This window comes from Delphinus delphis, chromosome 16 (assembly GCF_949987515.2).
Source record: "Delphinus delphis chromosome 16, mDelDel1.2, whole genome shotgun sequence".
Taxonomy (NCBI): Eukaryota; Metazoa; Chordata; class Mammalia; order Artiodactyla; family Delphinidae; genus Delphinus; species Delphinus delphis.
In genome coordinates this window covers 69,299,153-69,321,965 of record NC_082698.1, presented here as the reverse complement: position 1 = coordinate 69,321,965, position 22,813 = coordinate 69,299,153, and the positions used below count along the sequence as shown (strand labels likewise).

Here is a 22,813-nt window from a genome sequence, read left to right as displayed (position 1 = left end):
CTGATTTTACCTCACAGATCATATACCATCTCTTTGGGTCATTTAAAATAAATGACCTGAGCAGAAGTAAGAAGAACTACAATTCTGCAGCCTGTGGAACAAAAACCACATTCACAGAAAGACAGACAAGATGAAAAGGCAGAGGGCTATATACCAGATGAAGGAACAAGATAAAACCCCAGAAAAACAACTAAATGAAGTGACATAGGCAACCTTCCAGAAAAAGAATTCAGAATAATGATAGTGAAGATGATCCAGGACCTCGGAAAAACAATGGAGGCAAAGATTGAGAAGATGCAAGAAAGGTTTAACAAAGACCTAGAAGAATTAAAGAACAAACAAACAGAGATGAACAATACAATAACTGAAATGAAAACTACACTAGAAGGAATCAATAGGAGAATAACTGAGGCAAAAGAACGGATAAGTGACCTGGAAGACAGAAGAGTGGAATTCACTGCTGCGGAACAGACTAAAGAAAAAAGAATGAAAAGAAATGAAGACAGCCTAAGAGACCTCTGGGACAACATTAAACGCAACAACATTCGCATTATAGGAGTCCCAGAAGGAGAAGAGAGAAAGGACCCAAGAAAATATTTGAAGAGATTATAGTCGAAAACTTCCCTAACATGGGAAAGGAAATAGCCACCCAAGTCCAGGAAGTGCAGAGAGTCCCATACAGGATAAACCCAAGGAGAAACACGCCGAGACACAAAGTAATCAAACTGGCAAAAATTAAAGGCAAAGAAAAATTATTGAAAGCAGCAAGGGAAAAACAACAAATAACATATAAGGGAACTCCCATAAGGTTAACGGCTGATTTCCCAGCAGAAACTCTACAAGCCAGAAGGGAGTGGCATGCTATACTTAAAGTGATGAAAGAGAAGAACCTACAACCAAGATTACTCTACCCAGCAAGGATCTCATTCAGATTTGATGGAGAAATCAAAAGTTTTACAGACAAGCAAAAGCTAAGAGAATTCAGCACTACCAAAGCAGCTCTACAACAAACGCTAAAGGAACTTCTCTAAGTGGGAAACACAAGACAAGAAAAGGACCTACAAAAACAAACCCAAAACAATGAAGAAAATGGTCATAGGAACATACATATCGATAATTACCTTAAATGTGAATGGATTAAATGCTCCAACCAAAAGACACAGGCTTACTGAATGGATACAAAAACAAGACCCATATTTCTGCTGTCTACAAGAGACCCACTTCAGACCTAGGGACACATACAGACTGAAAGTGAGGGGATGGAAAAAGATATTCCATGCAAATGGAAATCAAAAGGAAGCTGAAGTAGCAATCTTCATATCAGATAAAAAAGACTTTAAAATAAAGAATGTTACAAGAGACAAGGAAGGACACTACATAATGATCAAGGGATCAATCCAAGAAGAAGATATAACAATTATAAATATATATGCACCCAACATAGGAGCACCTCAATATATAAGGCAATGGCTAACAGCTATAAAAGAGGGAATCGACAGTAACATAGTAATAGTGAGGGACTTTAACACCTCACTTACACCAATGGACAGATCATCCAAACAGAAAATTAATAAGGAAACACTAGCTTTAAATGACACAATAGACCAGATAGATTTAATTGATACTTATAGGACATTCCATCTAAAAACAGCAGATTACACTTTCTTCTCAAGTGCGCATGGAACATTCTCCAGGATAGATCACATCTTGGGTCACAAATCAAGCCTCAGTAAATTTAAGAAAATTGAAATCATATCAAGCATCTTTTCTGACCACAACACTATGAGACGAGAAATCAACTACAGGGAAAAAAACGTAAAAAACACAAAACACATGGAGCCTAAACAATGCGTTACTAAATAACCAAGAGATCACTGAATAAATCAAAGAGGAAATCAAAAAATACCTAGAGACAAATTACAAGAAAACATGACGGGGCTTCCCTGGTGGCGCAGTGGTTGGGAGTCCGCCGGCCGATGCAGGGGACGTGGGTTTGGACCCTGGTCGGGGAGGTTACTACATGCAGCGGAGCAGCTGAGCCCATGCACTACAACTACTAGGGATGCGCTCTGGAGGCCACGAGCCACAACTAATGAAGCCTGCACACATAGAGCCCGTGCTCCGTGGCGGGGGAGGCCACCACAGTGGGAAGCATGCGCACCACAGCGGAGAGTGCCCCCCCCCCACTCGTTGCAGCTAGGGAAGGCCTATGTGCAGTAACGGGGGCACAACTCAGCGAAAAATAAATAACAGAAAATAAATAAATTTAGTTAAAAAAAAAAAAGAAAACACAACAATCCAAAACCTATGGGATGTAGCAAAAGCAGTTCTAACAGGGAAGTTTATAGCTATACAACCCTACCTCAAGAAACAAGAAAAATCTCATATAAACAATCTAACCTTACATCTAAAGGAACTAGAGAAAGAACAAACATAACCCAAAGTTAGCAGAAGGAAAGAAATCATAAAGATCAGAACAGAAATAAATGAAATAGAAACAAAGAAACAATAGCAAAGATCAATAAAACTAAAAGCTGGTTCTTTGAGAAGATAAACAAAATTGATAAACCATTAGCCAGAATCATCAAGAAAAAGAGGGAGAGGACTCAAATCAATAAAATTAGAAATGAAAAAGGAGCAGTTACAACAGACACCGCAGAAATACAAAGCATCCTAAGAGACTACTACAAGCAACTCTATGCCAATAAAATGGACAACCTGGAAGAAATGGACAAGTTCTTAGAAAGGTATAACCTTCCAAGACTGAACCAGGAGGAAATAGAAAATATGAACAGACCAATCACAAGGAATGAAACTGAAACTGTGATTAAAAATCTTCCAACAAACAAAACTTCAGGACCAGATGGCTTCACATGTGAATTCTATCAAACGTTTAGAGAAGAGCTAACACCCATCCTTCTCAAACTCTTCCAAAATATTGCAGAGCAAGGAACACTCCCAAACTCATTCTATGAGGTCACCATCACCCTGATACCAAAACCAGACAAAGATACTACAACAAAAGAAAATTACAGACCAATATCACTGATGAATATAGATGGAAAATCCTCAACAAAATACTAGCAAACAGAATCCAACAACATATTAAAAGGATCATACACTATGCTCAAGTGGCATTTATCCCAGGGATGCAAGGCTTCTTCAATATACGCAAATCAATCAATGTGATACACCATATGAACAAATTGAAGAAAAACCATATGATCATCTCAATAGATGCAGAAAAGGCTTTTGACAAAATTCAACACCCATTTATAATAAAAACTCTCCAGAAAGTGGGAATAGAGGGAATCTACCTCAACATAATAAAGGCCATATACGACAAACCCACAGGAAACATCATTCTCAATGGTAAAAAACTGAAAGCATTTCCTCTAAGATCAGGAACAAGATAAGGATGTCCACTCTCACCATTATTATTCAACATAGTTTTGGAAGCCCTAGCCATGACAATCAGAGAAGAAAAACAAACAAAAGGAATACAAATTGGAAAAGAAAAAGTAAAACTGTCACTGTTTGCAGACAACATGATGCTATACACAGAGAATCCTAAAGATGCCACCAGAAAACTACTAGAACCAATCAATGAATCTGGTAAAGTTGCAGGATACAAAATTAATGCACAGAAATCTCTTGCATTCGTATATACTAATGATGAAAAATCTGAAAGAGAAATTAAGGAAACACTCTCATTTACCATTGCAACAAAAAGAATAAAATACCTAGGGAGACAAAAGACTTGTATGCAGAAAACTATAAGATACTGATGAAAGAAATTAAAGATGATACCAACAGATGGAGAGATATATCATGTTCTTGGATTGGAAGAATCAATATTGTGAAAATAACTATACTACCCAAAGCAATCTACAGATTCAATGCAATTCCTATCAAATTACGAATGCCATTTTTTACAGAGCTAGAACAAAAAATCTTAAAATTTGTATGGAGACACAAAAGACCCCGAATAGCCAAAGCAGTCTTGAAGGAAAAAAACGGCACTGGAGGAATCAGACTCCCTGACTTCAGACTATATTACAAAGCTACAGTAATCAGGACAATATGGTACTGGCACAAAAACAGAAATATAGATCAATGGAACAAGATAGAAAGCTCAAAGATAAACCCACGCACCTATGGTCAACTAATCTATGACAAAGGAGGCAAGGATATACAATGGAGAAAAGACAGTCTCTTCAGTAAGTGGTGCTGGGAAAACTGGACAGCTACATGTAAAAGAATGAAATAAGAACACTCCCTAACACCATACACAAAAATAAACTTAAAATGGATTTGAGACCTAAATGTAAGACCAGACACTATAAAACTCTTAGAGGAAAACAAAGGAAGAACACTCTTTGACATAAATCACAGCAAGATCTTTTTTGATCCACCTCCTAGCGTAATGTAAATAAAAACAAAAATAAACAAATGGGACCTAATGAAACTGAAAAGCTTTTGCACAGCAAAGGAAACCATAAACAAGATGAAAAGACAACCCTCAGAATGGGAGAAAATATTTGCAAATGAAGCAACTGACAAAGGATTAATATCCAAAATAGATAAACAGCTCATGCAGCTCAATATTAAAAAAACAAACAACCCAATCCCAAAATAGGCAGAAGACCAAATAGACATTTCTCCAAAGAAGACATACAGATGGCCAAGAAGCACGTGAAAAGCTGCTCAACATCACCAATTATTAGAGAAATGCAAATCAAAACTACAATGAGGTATCACCTCACACCAGTTACAATGGGCATCATCAGAAAATCTACAAACAACAAATGCTGGAGAGGGTGTTGAGAAAAGGGAACCCTCTTGTACTGCTGGTGGCAATGTAAATTGATACAGCCACTATGGAGAACAGTATGGAAGTTCCTTAAAAAACTAAAAATAGAATTACCATATGATCCAGCAATCCCACTACTAGGCATATACCCAAAGAAAACCATATTTCAAAAAGATACAGGCACCACAATGTTCAGTGCAGCACTATTTACAATAGCCAGGTCATAGAAGCAACCTAAATGCCCATCGACAGACGAATGGATAAAGAAGTCGTGGTACATATATACAATGGAATATTACTCAGCCATAAAAAGGAACAAAATTGGGTCATTTGTTGAGACGTGGATGGATCTAGAGACTGTCATACAGAGTGAAGTGAGTCAGAAAGAGAAAAACAAATATCGTATATTAACGCATACATGTGGAGCCTAGAAAAATGGTACAGATGAACAAGTTTGCAGGGCAGAAACTGAGACACAGATGTAGAGCACAAATACATGGACACCAAGGGGTAAAGTGGCGGGGGCGGGGGTGATGAATTGGGAGATTGGGATTGACATGTATACACTGATGTGTATAAAATTGATGACTAATAAGAACCTGCTGTATAAAAAAATAAATATAATAAAATTCAAAAAAAGAAAGATGAGTAAGTTCTAAATACCTAACATACATCATGATGACTACACTTAAAAGTTATGTATTATATAAAAAAATAAAATAAATGACCTTATCTTCTCCGCAAAATTGTTACTCATACAATTCCCTTCCACATATGTGAACTAACATCTTTATCCAATTTCCATACTGCCTCATTCACTGATCCCCCTTCCTCTAAGATATTTTGTTTGTTTGGTTGATTGGTTGGTTGGTTTTGTTCTCTTTTTTTCAGTTATACATATACATGTATATTCTCGTTTTCAAATTATTTTCCCATTTAGGTTGTAACATAATATTGAACAGAGTTCCCTGTTGGTTATCCATTTTAAATATAGCAGTGTGTACATGTCAATCCCAAACTTCCTAACTATCCCTCTCCCCAACCCTTCCCCCTGGTAACCATAAGTTTGTTCTCTCAGTCTGTAAGTCTGTTTTTTTTCTAAGATATTGAGATGATTGTTAACTTGGTCAGACTGCCAGCTTTAGGTAGTATTTCCCTATATATGTCTCCTTCCTATAATTGTCTCTCTGTGGTTCCTTAGATTCTGAATCTTCTTAATGAGCTGCTGGGTCTAAAATTGGCTCTTTGCCCAGTGTGGGGTTTCCCCAGCCTAGATGTGTGAAAAGACATATCACAACCTGTGGCACTGGGGAAGTCCCAGGGCCCCCGGAGAGCTGAACTATTTTATGTTGAATATTAAATAGAAGAGAAGCTTGACTAGTGGGTGTGAAAGAGAGGGAGACTCAGTTGTGAAACAGTGACTAGATACTATTTTCACAATAAAAGATCATTTATCTTCACTGACTCACTCATACACACTTCCTTGACTGATCTGTTCTTTTATCAACTAATATTCTGGCAGCACCATCAAAAAAAGTCAGGGGCTTCCCTGGTGGCGCAGTGGTTGAGACTCCGCCTGCTGATGCAGGGGACACGGGTTCGTGCCGCGGTCCGGGAAGATCCCACATGTCGCGGAGCGGCTGGGCCCCTGAGCCATGGCCGCTAAGCCTGCGCGTCTGGAGCCTGTGCTCTGCAATGGGAGAGGCCACAATGGTGAGAGGCCCGCGTACCGCAAAAAAAAAATAAAAATAAAAAGAGTCAGGTCCAGGGTATGAACATTACAACTGAATTACACATTAGCATCTGAACCAAGCAGAAAAACTGATTGCTTTTCTAAAATACTGAAGAAATCTTAGCTGTGGGCAATGCCTAAATGTTCACCACATACCAAAGATCTTGGACAAAGTTTTGAATACCTTTGATCCACTAACCTTCACTGGAAAATGCCAGTGAATTTTGGAATAAATTTGCTCACTTTCCATGGATTAAAATGTGATACTCCTCAAGTCATCCAGGTTCTTTTAAAATGTTTTCATAGTAACAGCCACCTTTAATAAACCAGAGGAAAATAAAAATCTAGGAGAGAGTCTATATCTAGTCAAGGCTATATCTACTCATAGTCTAAGTGCATGATATAATGAAACAAACAGTTTGCATGGGTCTACTCATCTTAACTGTTAACAACTTGGGACAAATAACCAGAATGAGTTCACTTTGGCATGTGGAGATGGAGGAGAGAGGAGGTGGAAGATGTTAATCCCAAGCATCTGGATCCACATCTGGGTGCTGAACTTTAAAATCCAGGCAAGGAGGAAGAAGTGGGGTCCATACAGGTTAGCACCCTATGAGCCCACAGCCTCCTCTTTGCTGCCCCATCCCTATTTGTAATGTGTGTGTAAGTGGAGTCTACTGATAACAACAAATTTGCCTATCTGCTTTGGTTCTTCCTAGGCTATACCATCACCAAAGGGATGGAGGGTTCTCTGGGGATGACCCACTATTCTGAGATAGTCAACAGAAAAAAGAATAACACCAGGAAAAGAGAGGATCTAAAGGATAGGAGGTATGAATTATCTCCTATTATTAAGATAATTAAAAAATTATCTTTAGTATACCCTAAAAATTAGCATGCCCCCCAAACTAGTTTATTCAAGCTACCAAGCTTATTCCTGCCTTAAAACCTCTTCCTGGAATGTTTACCCAGATCTTAACTGGATCTGGATCCTTCTTGTCTTTTAGGTCCAGCTCAAATGCTACATTCAGCAAGTAGATTTGTTCCCAGACTAAAGTAGTCATCCAGTCACATTCACTACGTTATTTTTATCCCAGTACTTGGGGCATTTTGAAATTATCTTGTTCCTTTGTTTTCTTTCTATTGTTTATTCCCCTCTTTTAGAGTAAGTTCCTTGCAAACAGGAATCTTGCCTGTCTTGTCACTATTATATCACTCACCCATAGACATGTACCTAATGCATGGAGAGGGTGTTTAATACACATTCACTGAATGAATGAACGACCAAGTCAATGGTGGAAAGTTCTGAGTTTCCAGTAACTCAGAACTAATAGGTTTTTTGTTTTTAGTGGATTTTCTAGCAAATTTTCTTGTGAGAACTCCATTCCCCGATAATACCAGGTAAATGAAGCATGTAAATGAGAAAGCCTGTTGTCGTTGAGATTATCTAAGCAATTTAAAGAACAAAATTTCTAAGTATAAGCTATTATTAGAAAGCATGAACTACCAGACTATGAATCAGAATCATAAAACAAAATTCTCTATTACTGTTTCTGACAAATACACCATTACTTCATCTTTCTTCTGACCTCCAGGGAGCTGCTATATACAAGGACTGCCTCTTTATTTCAAAAGCAACTTGGTAAGAGTAAAATCAGTAACTTTTAAAAGTCTACAAGGCCCTTTTCTTTGCTCCCTGAGCATCTCTTTCACCACCTTCATTGTGTGAAATGATTCCTCTTTAACCTCTCCCCTCACCCCTGCTGAAATCTAAGCAGAGTTCCAAATCCTACATCCAGAAGTACCAAGAAGACTGGTGCTACAAAAATCTATTATCTCCACCAACAGCATTTCTTGCTGTACCAATGCAATTTTAACATACTACAACAGTCACGTGCTAAAATGTGAAAATTCCACAACCAGTAAGAAATACCAAAAAGATTTTTCTTCTCAGACAAAATAAACATTTCAGTATGAAGTGTACTTTGTGAATTAAATAATGAGAAGCCAGATGCCAAAGGGCCAAAATAGTTGCATCCACCAGGCTTCCTACATTCTTCACCATAGACTAAGTCGTACAGTGGGATTATGGCTAAATGGAAAATTTATTTTCACTAATACTGTTCATTTAGGAATTAAATTCTCTTTGTTTTAGCTTTAGAGCAAAAATCTGCACCATTACCTAAAGTCCGTTTTGCACGTTTAAAAATAAAACGTGTCGACTAGGGACTTGCAGCCTGTCCCTGGCTTTCAGCTGCAGCGCGTAGCTGTGGGCTTTCCCGAGCAGGAGAACAAATGTCTGAGAGGGAGAGAACACAGACTGTTGACTGTATCAGGGGAGAGGCCATAAAAGAGGACACGCTCTGGTGGGAAAGTTTAGGCAGGATTACCAGGATATTGCAGAGAATGCCATTAAGTAACCCAGACTGTGCCTCTATGGGCTACACAATGCACACAAGGCCAACAGAAAAATGTGTGACTCTTCCGTAGAAGCACAAGTGGGAGAATACGGGCTAAGCCTTTGCATCATGTTTTTCCACTGGAGTCCTCTGCTCTCTCCTTTCTATCAAGTTGCTCCCAATTCTTTAGTGGAGGTTAAGCTGCACAGCCTCAGAAAAGCTTCTTCTAACACATCTTGCTTAGGGTTGACTTCCATGTATTTTGTGAGCCTCTACTTGTCTTTATTAATATGTAATGATGCTACACAAATCCCCATAGCCTGTTTCTGTTCTCATTCTAGCCCCTCTGTGTCCTGTTTCAAGGTAGATTATAATCTCCCCACCAGCAGAAATGTATGCCCCCTACTCTCTCTCCACATAGTACAGTACTTTCACAAAACTGTTTTTTAATGAAAGCTGGAGGAATGACTTAGCACTTATATTCTTATAGGGATTCATTTCAAAAATCAGGGGGGGTCCATGCATAGGAATTGGAGTTTACGGAACACTGAAATGTGATGGGAGGAAAAAAGATTAACCACATTAGGTTAAGGAGGAAGAGGTAAAGAACAGGAGAGGACAAGAAAGGCCCTCTGGACCAAACAGCAGCATTTAAGGACTGAGCAGAGGAGAAGAAGCGTGAAGGGGATCCAGAAGCAGCAAAGACTCAAGGTCAGGAGAGAATACTGGCACCAAAACCAAAACAAGAAGAGGGTTTCCAGAAGAAATGTGCCAAATACATAAGAAATGGGAGATAAGAAATGTGAGATAAAGTGAGCATTTCTGGGTGTGTGTAAAGGGAGCACTAAGTAGAGGGAAGGTGGAAAGGGTGGCACAGACCACAGTTACAGCACAACCAAGTTCATTTGCAGAACATTGAAGGAGAATTGTTAGGCAGTTTGTCCCCAAACTGCTTTCTCGTACCAAAAGCAATCCCAGGGTGCTTATCTTCCCAAATCACACCCAGCTCTGAAGATGTGTGATAACTGAAACCTGAGAGCTTCTGAGGTCTCCACGGTGATTAATGTGCTTATTTCCATGGTAATACTTTTTGGCACTTCACCTAACTCTTTTTTTTTTTTTTTTTTTTTTTTTTTTTGTGGTATGCGGGCCTCTCACCATTGTGGCCTCTCCCGTTGCAGAGCACAGGCTCCGGACACGCAGGCTCAGCGGCCATGGCTCACGGGCCCAGCCGTTCCGCGGCATGTGGGATCTTCCCGGACCGGGGCACGAACCCGTGTCCCCTGCATTGGCAGGCGGACTCTCAACGACTGCGCCACCAGGGAAGCCCCACCTAACTCTCTTTTAAAGGTAGAATAAGAACTAAGTAGATAATTCCCTCTAGTTCAAAATCTCTCACGGAATCAAAGTTGTCATGACTGGGCTCAATTCCCTCAGCATCCACTGCTGGCCATTCCACAGCAGCCTTCCCAGACCACCTGACTAACCAGTAGAGGGGCCCAGGAAAGCGCCCGGCTTACCTGTGGAACCCAAAGGACCAGCAGAAGATGTGAGGCAGAGGCAATCTCTTCCTAGGACCCTTTCCAGGCCTCGGGTAAAGCTCATCCCGTAGGCAGTAACACACATGGGGCAAGATGCTCTCTTCTTAGTCAGTGTCTACATCCAGGGTCAGATGTGCTTCCTAAGACAGACCCTTACCAGGGAAAGGAGAGGAGGGGAGTGATAGTGCCATCAGATTATTTATCTTCCCCCCACCCTTTTTTAATAGAAAGAGGAAAGCCATTCAGAATCCATCCTTCCATCACTTGGGCATATTATACATTAAATCAGTATCTCTGCACCAGATTTTCTTTCCCGCTGCAGTGCTGTCCTCATTTCCCCAGAACATTCCCCAATTACCATCTCTTCCAGGAGTATATTCCAGAATGTGCCTGCTTGAAAGAGTGCAAAAGGAATAAGCCTCTCAGTCACTAACACATGTTAAGATATTCATGGCATTATCCTGGATTCTGCTAAAAATATGTTAATTAGATGTAGTCTTTGTCCTCAAGAAATGTGTAATCCAATACATGAATTCCCTCTCCCATCCCTGCCCACAATAGTGAGGAAATGGCCCAGGGAGCACCATCTTGGATCCCCACAGTCTGCCTGAGCTGAGGGGAGGGGGGTGGCGGAGTGGGCTTCTGTCACTTTACCTCTTATAAGTTTGGTGACCATATTCATCAACCCCAGTAAGACGCACAGCCCAAAGCAGGAGTTTTTCAAGGAACTAAATAGTGCAGGTTCATTTCTGCAAAATTTTAAAACAAATATATCCGTCCAGAGATGTCTTCTAAAACGTTTGTAGGAAGTTTTTTTGGTCAACAATTTATTAAGTAAAGTACTTTTTATCAGTAATATCGTTTAGGGAATTGCTGCAAAATCTATGGAGTTTCAAGATAGTAAGAGACCACTTGTTCCGGTTTATGGTATTTCATGACTGTTCTGTTGATGCCACCAGATAATTCCTGTAATACACACTGTGTATGTTTAGAGAAATATAATCTAAGAACAGTATAGCATGATTCTGACTGTCCTGGACATGGCTAAAATGGGTTTACTTAGTTTAGATCAGCAGTTTTCATATTCAGTACATGATTTCTATTCACCTTTTTTTATTGGTGGTTGGTTACAAACGTCTGTCTGAATAAATAAGGGCCAGGGTAGCTAACAATAAAGAAAAAAAGGTAATTTAAGTAAACATAATGTGAATTCAAAAATCATTAAAGATTTTTTTCCTAGTTACTATTTCTTTGGAACAATTTAAACTTCTATTCAGTGTTTTTACCTTATCTGTAAGTACCACTCTGTGAAGTAATGTGTATCTATTAGAATTGGAAACGCATATGTCTGTCTGATATTGTTAAAACAACAACAACCTTAAGGGGAACAAGAAAACTCAATATTTGAAAGCAGGATTGAGATCATTTTCATAGATTCCTACATTTTTAAGAAGACAAAAGGCTAAAGCAAATTATTAAAAGGTGAACATATATGGCCATCAGTATTAGGGTACTACTGTTACTATTATCAATAATAAAACACTATCTTCATGTGAAAGCTTGTGGGAAAATCTGAGTTGAGAGAATAAAGGTAAAAACATAATACTAAATTGGAAAAATTATGCTGAAAGGGATAAGTGTGAAATTTATCAGTCAGGTATAATATTAAGACAACTGCTTATATAATATGTGTAAGTCAAAACTAAAAAAGAGGAGCCATTTAGTCCAGTTTGAGGCAAAGAATCTAAAAAAAATAGTAAGGTCAAATGCAGAATGTTAAACTATAGCAAGAACTGGTGAAACAAACAAGAAAAAATATTTTATTTTACTTTGATGTTCAACTGGACTTTTGAATACAAGTTGCGTTAGCCACTAGAAGGTATAAGATCAGTAATTAGTCAAGGAGTCCATAACTTTACATGGTGAGCAGTGAAATGGTCATAAATAAATCAGACTCTGCGAAGGTCCCTGTGAAGGAGATGCCTGTTGTCTAAATCTAGCTGTGATCTATTTTGGCTCCCTCATCTTAGGAAGAAATCAGGAAATGAAAAGGCAACTGACACTGGATAGAAAAAAGAAAAATAAACAGAACCTATACTTAAAGGTTTGGTCTTAGTCTGAGTGCCATGAAACAGTAATTCCATTAAAAAAAAAAAAAGTCAACCAGACAAAAACCCACTCTGAGTAACTGAAATCCTGTAACTACATGGAAACTCAGTGTGGAAGCTACTAAGGCATTTATGAAAATATCCTGGAACAGTCTTCAGCATGCTTGTCATCAGATCTCCATGTCTCCTATGTTTTAGACAGTTCCTTTTAATGGACCATTATTTTAATCTTCAGAAACTTTTTTAAATTGAATATAGCCTGAGCATCTACTTATGAGGGGTTGTGAGTTCCACAAGCAGTGCCATCCCTTATGGTACCCACTGAGTGATGCTAGAAGGTCCAGGAAGCCCTCTTATAGGCCTGAAACTGCCAGTCACTGACTGGCAACAATGCCAGACAACAATGGAGGAAAAGCAGGCTCGATATCATTCACACCTCTTCCATCAGCGTGGATGATAGGTTTAAATGTCAGGTAATCTAGTCAATGTTTCTCTAGACTTTCAGATTTACTCATAACTTTAAAAAATTAACCTGGGATACCCAACACAGAGAGGCAAAGAAAGTACACAAAAAAACAACTATTGGGTTGGCCAAAGAGTTTGTTCGTATTTTTCCATAACATCTTACGAAAAACCCAAATGAACATTTTGGCCAACACAATACTTTACAATACTTTACAATAGAGTCTTTGCTGCTTAAAAAAAAAAAAAGAATGGAATTTAAAGATACAGGGAGTAGTAGGAAAAAAACAAACACTGAAACATGGCAAGAGCAACTCAGGCTGACCCACTAAAAATGTGATCTAGAAGATCTTTTTTTAGTGTTTTCCACATCCCTCTAATCATTCCTTTTCCCACACATGATGTTTGCTTCCCATTCACCCACTAACTCTCAATTCCCCAGGTAATTTTCTTCTGGGTCCTTTTCCTGAAGGACCTTGTCATAAGTAAAAAAGTAGATATATGTTAATAACATACTAGTATTTAGCTAAAAACTAAACTTTCAGTTTTAGTGTAAAGGGATGCTCCTCTCAGGAATATTTGCATTTTGACAGAAAGAACAAATTTCTAAGAATGCAAACTACCAACCCTATAGCAAGCCATTAGGGAAAGTCAAGAGGAATTTGGGAGCAGGAGTGTTCTTCCAGTGCCCCCCAAAACCACTCCAAACTGGAGGTCAGCAAAGCTCTGATTCATTTGTTCTATCTCTATTAAGACTTCACTGACTAAAGACTACCTAGACATCCAAATTCAACACACTTATTTTTTTTAATATTGAAATACCTTTAAAGAAAGAAGTTGCCAAGGTCTTATTCTATATTATTGATTATCAACCAGGGGTAATTTTGCCCCCCCCAGCCAATATCTGGAGATATATATGGTTATCACAATGGGGGTGAAGTGGGGGGCAATTGGTGCTACTGTCATCTAGAAGGTAGAGGTCAGGGATGTTTCTAAGCATCCTACAATGCACAGGACAGCTCCAACAACGAAGAATTAGTCAATCCAAAATGTCAATGATGTCGAAGTTGAGAAACCCTGCTTTTACATGATTTAACTCCTATAAAGTTGATATTTAAATGATTAAAAACATTAATGCCAGTGAAATTACTGCGCCCATGGTAAGACTAAAAATGACCATAATTGGAAGGATTTGCACTATTTTCTAAGCATTTCTGGAACATCTTAATTCTGGCTCTGAATTATTTAAATTACTTTTTCAAAACAGTCAATTGAATAAAACGAAGAGTCTTTATATAGTTCACAAAAGTTTTTCTATTTTGGAAATGAGAGTTTTGATTAAAATTGGCATTTCTGAAACTCTAATTGCTAGTTATTGCCGGGGGAAAAATATTTCTAAGACCAGCCAGATGGGACGCTTCAAGATAAGAAGTTATAAGCCAATGTTCATATTCCAATCAGAAGAAAAATTCTGTTTATACATTTTTAATTCTACTTAAATAGTAAGCAATATATTTCTTCAATTAATTCCTAAACTGCTATTAACTGGCTAGCTAATTTTCTAACATTGGGTTTAACTCCCCCAAATCTTTTTAGATTATTAATAAGCAGAACAGCATCTTTATAAGAACACTCTGTATATTAGGGACTCTATAAATTCTAACAGAATCAGATTGGTTTCTAATTATGACAAATCATATCTCTTTGTAGACGTACAATGTGCCCATAGAAACTTAAAATGTCCGTTTTTCAAAACCCATTTCTGACTGAAATATAATGAAGTATTTCAGTTTACATGCCTAGAACCAGAACAACAGAAATGTCTTCTTGACATTAACACTTAGTAAGTCTTCGGAACATGACCTCCACCTCTTTGGTAACTTCTGCTCTCCCACATCAGAAAGCTCCCTCTCATCCCTTTGTCACTCCCCTCTCTTCTTCCTTTTCCTTTCTGCCATTTTGGATGGGAAAGACTTACAGTGGAGGAATGTGAGGAAAACCATAATGATTCCTTCTGCCATCCATGAGACTAAAATCTGTCCCCAAACAGGAAAAGATGGCCAAGTGAAGGCTTTCATTTACTGAATTCTATCTCAAGCCCTTCCAAACATAAGACTCTTCAAGCCATATACACACATACAAAACAAGTTGTTTTTTGAGGGTTTTGCTTTTGGTAGATTTATGGAACTGTTTCCTTTTATTCAAGTTTGCTGAAAGCCAACGAGAAAGAACTCTAAATTAAGGTACATCTCTTACTAGTTGCTTGGGTTTGACAAATAAAGCAATCATCAAAATCAAGTAGTGCGCACTTCTTTTAAAAGCTCTATTTGTCTGACATAATATAACAGCAGGATGGCTAGGCAAATAAATGGCATTACTTAACATAATCACTTAATGTTGTGCAACCAACTTCAGGTCTCATTGCTTTATCGCTTGCAAAGAGTTTGATGATAATAAAGTTGATTGTTAGTGTGAAGAGATAAATTGTTCAGTAGTTAGAGTTGTTAATGAAAGCAAAAGAACACAGAAGAGGAAAAATAGGTTTTAGCAGCCCAAATTCATTGCTAATTGCTTGTGCGTTCATTATAGGCTGAACACAGCTAATTACCTAATTAAACTAAAGCTCTGCTACCTTAGGGGAATTTCTAGAGCTATGATGTTGGTTGTCAATTACCTCAGCAGGTCTGGTTTAAATGAGTAGTTAACTCAAGGCATGTTTTGCTTTTCCTGGTAGCAATACAGGGCACTCTTGTTGCATAATATATGCTTAGAATGAAAAAAAAAAGTTTTCCTTAAAAAATACTATGGAGGGCTTCCCTGGTGGCGCAGTGGTTGAGAGTCTGCCTGTCGATGCAGGGGACACAGGTTCGTGCCCCAGTCCGGGAAGATCCCACATGCTGCGGAGCGGCTGGGTCCGTGAGCCATGGCCGCTGGGCCTGCGCGTCCTGAGCCTGTGCTCCGCAACGGGAGAGGCCACAACAGTGAGAGGCCCGCGTACCGCAAAAAAAAAAAAAAAAAAATACTATGGAAACTTAACAACGGTAAACCTTATATTAAACAAGAGCTCTTGCTCATTTTATTCAATAATTTATATTCAGGAAATGTCAAGATAATCTACTTTAGGCAGACAACACAGACACAAAGGAGAAATCAGGTATCACTGTATGCATGTTACTGAGTGTTCTCATCGCATGCTGTTTTTAAAAATACATTTTAAAAAGTGTCTTTTGTGATGCTCTTCAGTATTTCACAGGATAAAATTATACTACTTAATTTTACATAATATTTTAGATTCATAAGTTTTTTTTTTTAAGCTGGAAGAAAAGTAGTAAATCATCTAGACTAAATTATTCATTTTATAAATAAGGGAACCAAGGTTCCAAGAAGTGAAATGACTTACCCAAAGTCATACACTGGGTTGCTAGAACCAGGAGTAGAACTGGTATCCTGTCAGTCTGTTGTTCTTTCTTCCTTGATTCCTGCTTTCCATATTCAAATTGTACCGTCATTTCTCAGGCTTCCTCTAAATGCTGTAACAGAGCATCTAGTTGGACAAGGTTTTTAGTTTGTTTGCTTATTTTCAAAAGGCTTTGATTAGTAGCATTTTACTCCTCCAAAAAAACACATGTAATACTGTCCCTATTTATTTCAAGTCAGTCAAATGTCTCAGGACGTATTCTAAGGTGAACACTCAAGGGAGCAGATTTTTTAAAAAAGTTATTGTTCGCCTTGCCCAACTGAAAAGGAGAAGATGATAAACTTATGGTGGATTTTATTAATCAGATTGTTCAAGCAATTGAATTGCACCCTGATATTTTGTTCCTAGGGAATTTGATCCTAAATCAATGGACCATAAATCATCAAGCAATATTTACTAAGCATCCCTTGAGAAAGGTATTTCCCAAGAAAGTATGATTTCATTCTCAAGAGTTTTCCCACTTCCCTTGATTCTGGGCTATGGTGCCTATTCCTTGCAAGGACAGAGAATTCTGGAACCCTCCTCTGCCCCTTTCACAGCCATTTTTCAGGTAGGCACCAGCAATGAACATCCAGTTCTTTTCTGCTAAGTTAAAGAGGATGATTTTCCCTTTCACTGCCTCTTGAAGATGAACATCAACTGTTTCACTACTTGCGATTCAAATCCATTAATTAAAATAAATATAAAGTAAAAAACATCTCTCTTTCAGCCAAGAGGAAAAGGACAGATGGGGAAGCGGAGGAGGTGGAGATACCTCATGTCTTCTTAAAGGGAAAAAAAAAAGGGAAAGAAAAACAAGAAGCATGAAATTGGGGGGAAAAGTTAATTAAGAGAGGTAAAGAGTGTTTAGATTTAATTTACAGTTCAGAACTATTCTGGGTCTTACAATAATTGCACTACTTAAAGGAGAAGAGGAAAACCTCTCTAATATCAAATTGGTAAGGGGAGTGTTAAATCACCTCCAAAAATGGTGACTCCTGGCCTTTGGCTATGCTTCACACTGAGCATCACAAAAACCTTTCTACATTATTGACTTGCAAAAGCCACACCTTATTTTGCTTCCTCCTCAACCTCTCTCTGCATGCTCCCAATTTTTAATTTCTTTCTCCCTTGCCTCCCATTGCCTGAAAAAAGACACTGGCAAGGAAGAGAAAAAGGAGTTAGTTTAAGTCCTTCTCCATCCCAACCCTACATTCATCAGTATGTAGAACCACACAGAAAACAAAGCTATATCACACAAAACAACCTCTGCAATTTTTTTGTGCAACGTGAACACCTAAAGTCTGACCTGAACACTACAAACTACTGGGCCTGGCATACTTAACGGAACAGCCCATATACCAAAGTGATCTGATTTCAGATAACCACGCAAAGTTAAATCAGAGTAGAGTAGAGCAGAGTTACTTTATAAGACCTTAGTGGAGATGGACAGAGCTAAGAAGAGTTACGCTGTAATAATTTTAGATAAATGAGACGAAAGAAAATACGGATGTTTGCCATGCCTAGAACTAGTTCTTCTGCCTTCACAACTATTTATTTTTTCTTACAACTTGACATTCATTCATGATAATGGATGAAAACATATGCTAAATTTCTTAAAAACCGAAAGGAAAGCTACAATAGAAACCCAAAATATTTCAAATATAAATAAGTACAACTGAGTCCAAAAGTAGAAAAAAATTTTATCAATTTTTATCATGTTCTATAGCAAATTAAAAGGCAGATATAGTAGTAAGTTGGCAAGAGGTACTGGGAAACAAGAAACCTTCCTGCCCACTTTAAAAAAACTACCAGCCTACTGTAGGCTAGCAACACTGAGCATTTGAGAATGTCAGTACTTTTGTACTCTTTTGACTGGGTCCAAGCATGATCAAAAGAGATGGACAAAACGAATTCTGAAAAATGATTTGAGGGCTTCCCTGGTGGTGCAGCGGTTAAGAATCCGCCTGCCAGTGCAGCGGACACGGGTTCGAGCCCTGGTCCGGGAAGATCCCACATGCCACAGAGCAACTAAACCCGTGTGCCACAACTACTAAGCCTGTGCTCCAGAGCCTGCGAGCCACAACTACTGAAGCCCATGCATCTAGAGCCCGTGCTCCGCAACAAGAGAAGCCACCGCAGTGAGAAGCCTGCGCAACACAACGAACAGTAGCCCCCGCTCACCGCGCGCAGCAACGAAGACCCAACGCAGCCAAAAAAATTAAATTTTTTTAAAAAAGAAAGAAAAATGATTTGAGAAAAAGTCAGAAGATGATCTATCCCATGAATTAAGGAAAAGTCCTCATAAAGAAGAGGGCCAGGGGAAGAAAAATGAAAGATAAAATATAAGCCAAGTTCCCAAAGAATGAATAGATCATATAAATAAGCAGGTAGAATTAAGAAAAGATGTGTGTGTGTGTGTGTGTGTGTGTGTGTGTGTGTGTGTGTGTGTGTGTGTGCATGCATGCTGGGGGCTCTTCCAATTCTTCTTGCTTCCTGATTAATTAAGCAACTGTTAAAAAAAAATCTCAGCTTTACTCATGCTTCTGTGTGCTTCCCTCATTCCTAAATTTAATAGTTAGATGTGGGCAGGAGGTGAGATTTAAGCTTTATCAGTCTTACCTATCACCACATAGCTGTCAACTCATGAAAAAGAATATGCGAAAAAAATATACTTTAAGAAATAGATTGCCAAAGCAACAGCTCATCAGCAAGCCCTGCAGCTCCACCTACAAAGTAGATTGCTAATCTTTACACTAGTTTTCTTTTCTCTAGATTTCTGCCTTCAACTGGGCTTCTACGCTGTTACATCGCCCGCCCACCAATCTCTGAAAAGTGTAAAACAGATCAAGTCATTCTCCTGCCCAGTACTCTCTGAAAGCTTCTTACAACACTTATAATCCAACTCCCTACCATGGCCCTCAACTCCCTGTAACACCCCAATCAGGGCCTATAAGGCCTGTGGAATATGTCCCTTGCCTACCTCCCCAACTTCATCTCCCTCCAGGAACTCTGAAGGTCACTACATAGCCTATCCCCACCAGCCTTTGTTCTTGTTCCCAATTATACCAAGTTCCTTTACATCTGGTCAAAGTCATGGTCTCCAATACTCTGTTTGACATCCTTAGGGCTATTTTCCTAGTCTTGGAATGCTGACCCCAGATTTTTCCACAGCTGACTCCTTAATATTCAGAACCAAATATTATCTTCTGGTCACACCTGACAACTCAATAACACACACACACACACACACACACACATCACACCGCCATCCTGTTTGTCTTTATAAACTCATCTCTGAAATTATGTTGCTCATTTATTTGTATTGTGTAACAACCTCCAACCCCAAAGTACACACACACAGAGAGAGAGACACACACACACGTAAATTCCTTGAATTCCAATATTCTTTGCCAAATCCTCAAAGCCTAGAACAATGCCTGGTACCTAATAAATACTCACTATTTATTGAATGATAGATTGCATCTGTCCCAAACTTTTCCCAAATCTTGTTTCTGTCTTGTATTTCTAGCACTTGTTCACTATCACTTCTCTTTTGTCTGTTCTCCTTTCTGAATGTCTTTTGGTATTCATTCTGCTTACTGCAACACAAAGGAAAACAGAACAAGGAGCATAAAAAGAAGGACGTTATTGGTAATAGAAACCCAGTCAGCCTATGCTACTGGCAGTGGGGCAGAAGGCCAAATATTGTAAAATGCTTCTTCAGGGCAAAAGCCATTAGGATGGATCTCATCCATTAGAACAGCTCTTAAGGACAGTTTCAAAAAGGAATTATGGGGCTTCCCTGGTGGCGCAGTGGTTGAGAGTCCGCAGAGCTGCTGAGCCCGTGAGCCATGGCCGCTGAGCCTGCGCGTCCAGAGCCTGTGCTCCACAACGGGAGAGGCCAGAACAGCGAGAGGTCCGTGTACCGCAAAAAAAAAAAAAAAAAAAAAAAGGAATTATGGAGGTAGCCTGTCTGTGGCCTAAAAAAAGTACCATATGCCTTATGGACACTCAGCAGTTCTTAAAAACTTTAATGTGCAAAAGATACAGATGAAGATTTTGAGATGATCTGAGAAGCTGCACTTTCAACAAATACTCCCAGGTGATTCTGATAAAGGCAGTCTTAGGAAACTTTGCACTCTCAGGCCAAACAATGAACAGCAAGGACCTGAGGGATGGTATTACCAGGTGAATAATTAACCAGTAAAAATAATCTTTTTTTAAAAAATCTCTACCTTGAACCTAATTCTCAAGACAAGCAAATCCCATTTCAATATTTGCTCAATATTATTTAAATTCATTGGTCCTTACAGCTTTTAACAATTTTGAAAGTATAATAATAACTACTATTATGAGACAGCTACTATGGTATCATCAGTGTTTTAAACATGTATCTTAATATCTCATTTTATAGATGAGCTTCAGTTAAATAAGTACGGACAACTATTAAGAAGTAACAGATGTGTTAATAAAGTCTGTGATCTATGGAGTCTACACCTCCCACTAATTATACCTTAATAGAAATAAAATCAATAAATAAAAATCCAGATTTTTAAATGAAGAGAGGGTATTTTTTTCTCTTAAATATTCCTCACTTTAGAAAAAGATTGCATGGGATTTCATTACGTGAACTTTGACAGTACATTTAAGTACTTTAACAATGGCATGGCAACCTCTGAAAATGAGTAAAACTTAAGAGTCCTTTTCTAAAACAATCACCCTCTCAATTGAAATCACCAAATATTAAGAACTGGTTCATTATTTACAGATCTAGCAGTGGTTTTCAAACTGGGCTGATAATTAAGAATCACTTAAGGAGCATCTTAAAAATAAAAATTCTGGGCTTCACATCAGTTCTTCTGAATCAGAATCTCTTGGGTTTGACCCCCAAATCTTTATTTTTATAATGCTCCCCAGGGTCTTCTGATGAGTAAGGAGAGTTCAGAATAACTGTTACCCTAACTCCAGATTCTACAAGTAAATAAACTGAGGATATAAAAGGGTAGAGTCTGCTAAAGACAGACAACTTTAAGTAGCAGTAAGTAGCACAGTAGGCTGGAAAAACAATATCCTAACTCCACATTTAGTGCTTTTAACACCAATTCAAGCTGCTGGTTTTGGTAAAACTGTACTTATTTCTGCTCTGCTTAAGCCCTGTCAATTATTCGCTATCCTCTTGCAACTTATTTCCTCATCTGCAAACTGGGAATAATAATAATGCCTACCTCTTAAGAGATGCTGTGAGGATTAGTATAATATTCATCGGGTAATGTACTTAACACAATACCTGACCAATACTGAGTGCTCCTTAGATAGGTTACATAGCCCACTAAAAAAGCATGCCTTTTTTTAACTGGAGAGAATTTACTGCACCACTCCAATTACAAAATTGAGTAAGAAACCCTTGTTTAGCTTTGGAAATCCAAAAGGACTCTAAACTCAGGGTAAGGTTAAGGTCAAGAGTTTGCCTTTTTCTCCCACAACAAGGTTTCTCACAGGATGCTTCAGAATCATCTAATGAACCAATCTCTGGATGAAGACCAGGCATCTGTATTTTTAAAAAGCTCCCCTCCTCCCCTAACCAAGTGCTTCTTGGGCAATCTAAGGTTTGATAACCATTAGTATACAGAATCGGTGACCACAGCAAATAGCCTCTCAAGTTCCACCAAAAAACTATCGTACTCTGTAACGAGAAGAGCAGCCTCATCAGACCCTGATGCAGACAACAGCTGGGGAAGGCTGGGTACAGTATCTGTGGCGCTCACCCCGGACAGTCTCGACCCTCTCATCTCCTCAGAAACTTAGGAAATTACGAAAGCGCGGTCCCGTAACTCCTGTGGCAGACAGTGCCGCCTGGACGGCCACAAGGAGCTCAAGTTAACTCAACAGCCTCATTCCCAAGGCTAAGGCCAGAGGAAAAAGACCTTGTAACGCTGACCGGGCCCAAGCGGCGTCAGAAGGTTAACGACCCTCTTGCCTTGGTTCCTTGAGACTGCCAAGAGCCTCCACCACACCACAGGCCAGACGCCGGAAGTGCGTCACTCCAACCTGCTGAGGAATGCCGGGAGTTGTAGTTAACTGGCTACTTCTCTGGTGCCCCAGTTCGCTTTTCTTCAAACAAGCAAACACCTTGAGACCGTACTAAAGGTCGCTTTATGACACACATATCTAATCCTTCCCTTTTCCAGCTGACAAAGGGAACTCTCTGAGCGCGCATGCGGAATACCGGACTACAAGTCCCAGCATGCTCTGAAAGGCGCCGGGAACGCCTGACCGCCGCCGTAGGTGCGGGCCGCAT

General features: G+C 39.0%; 1 long non-coding RNA gene across 1 annotated transcript in view; it reads right to left on the bottom strand.

The window, feature by feature from the left end:
- Positions 1 to 16,579, bottom strand: part of LOC132440001 (uncharacterized) — a 150,183-nt gene extending 133,604 nt beyond the window's left edge. The window contains exon 1 of the long non-coding RNA XR_009522479.1: positions 16,456 to 16,579. This is a non-coding gene — a long non-coding RNA (uncharacterized lncRNA). The remainder of the gene's footprint in view (positions 1 to 16,455) is intronic.
- Positions 16,580 to 22,813: the final 6,234 nt, after the last annotated feature.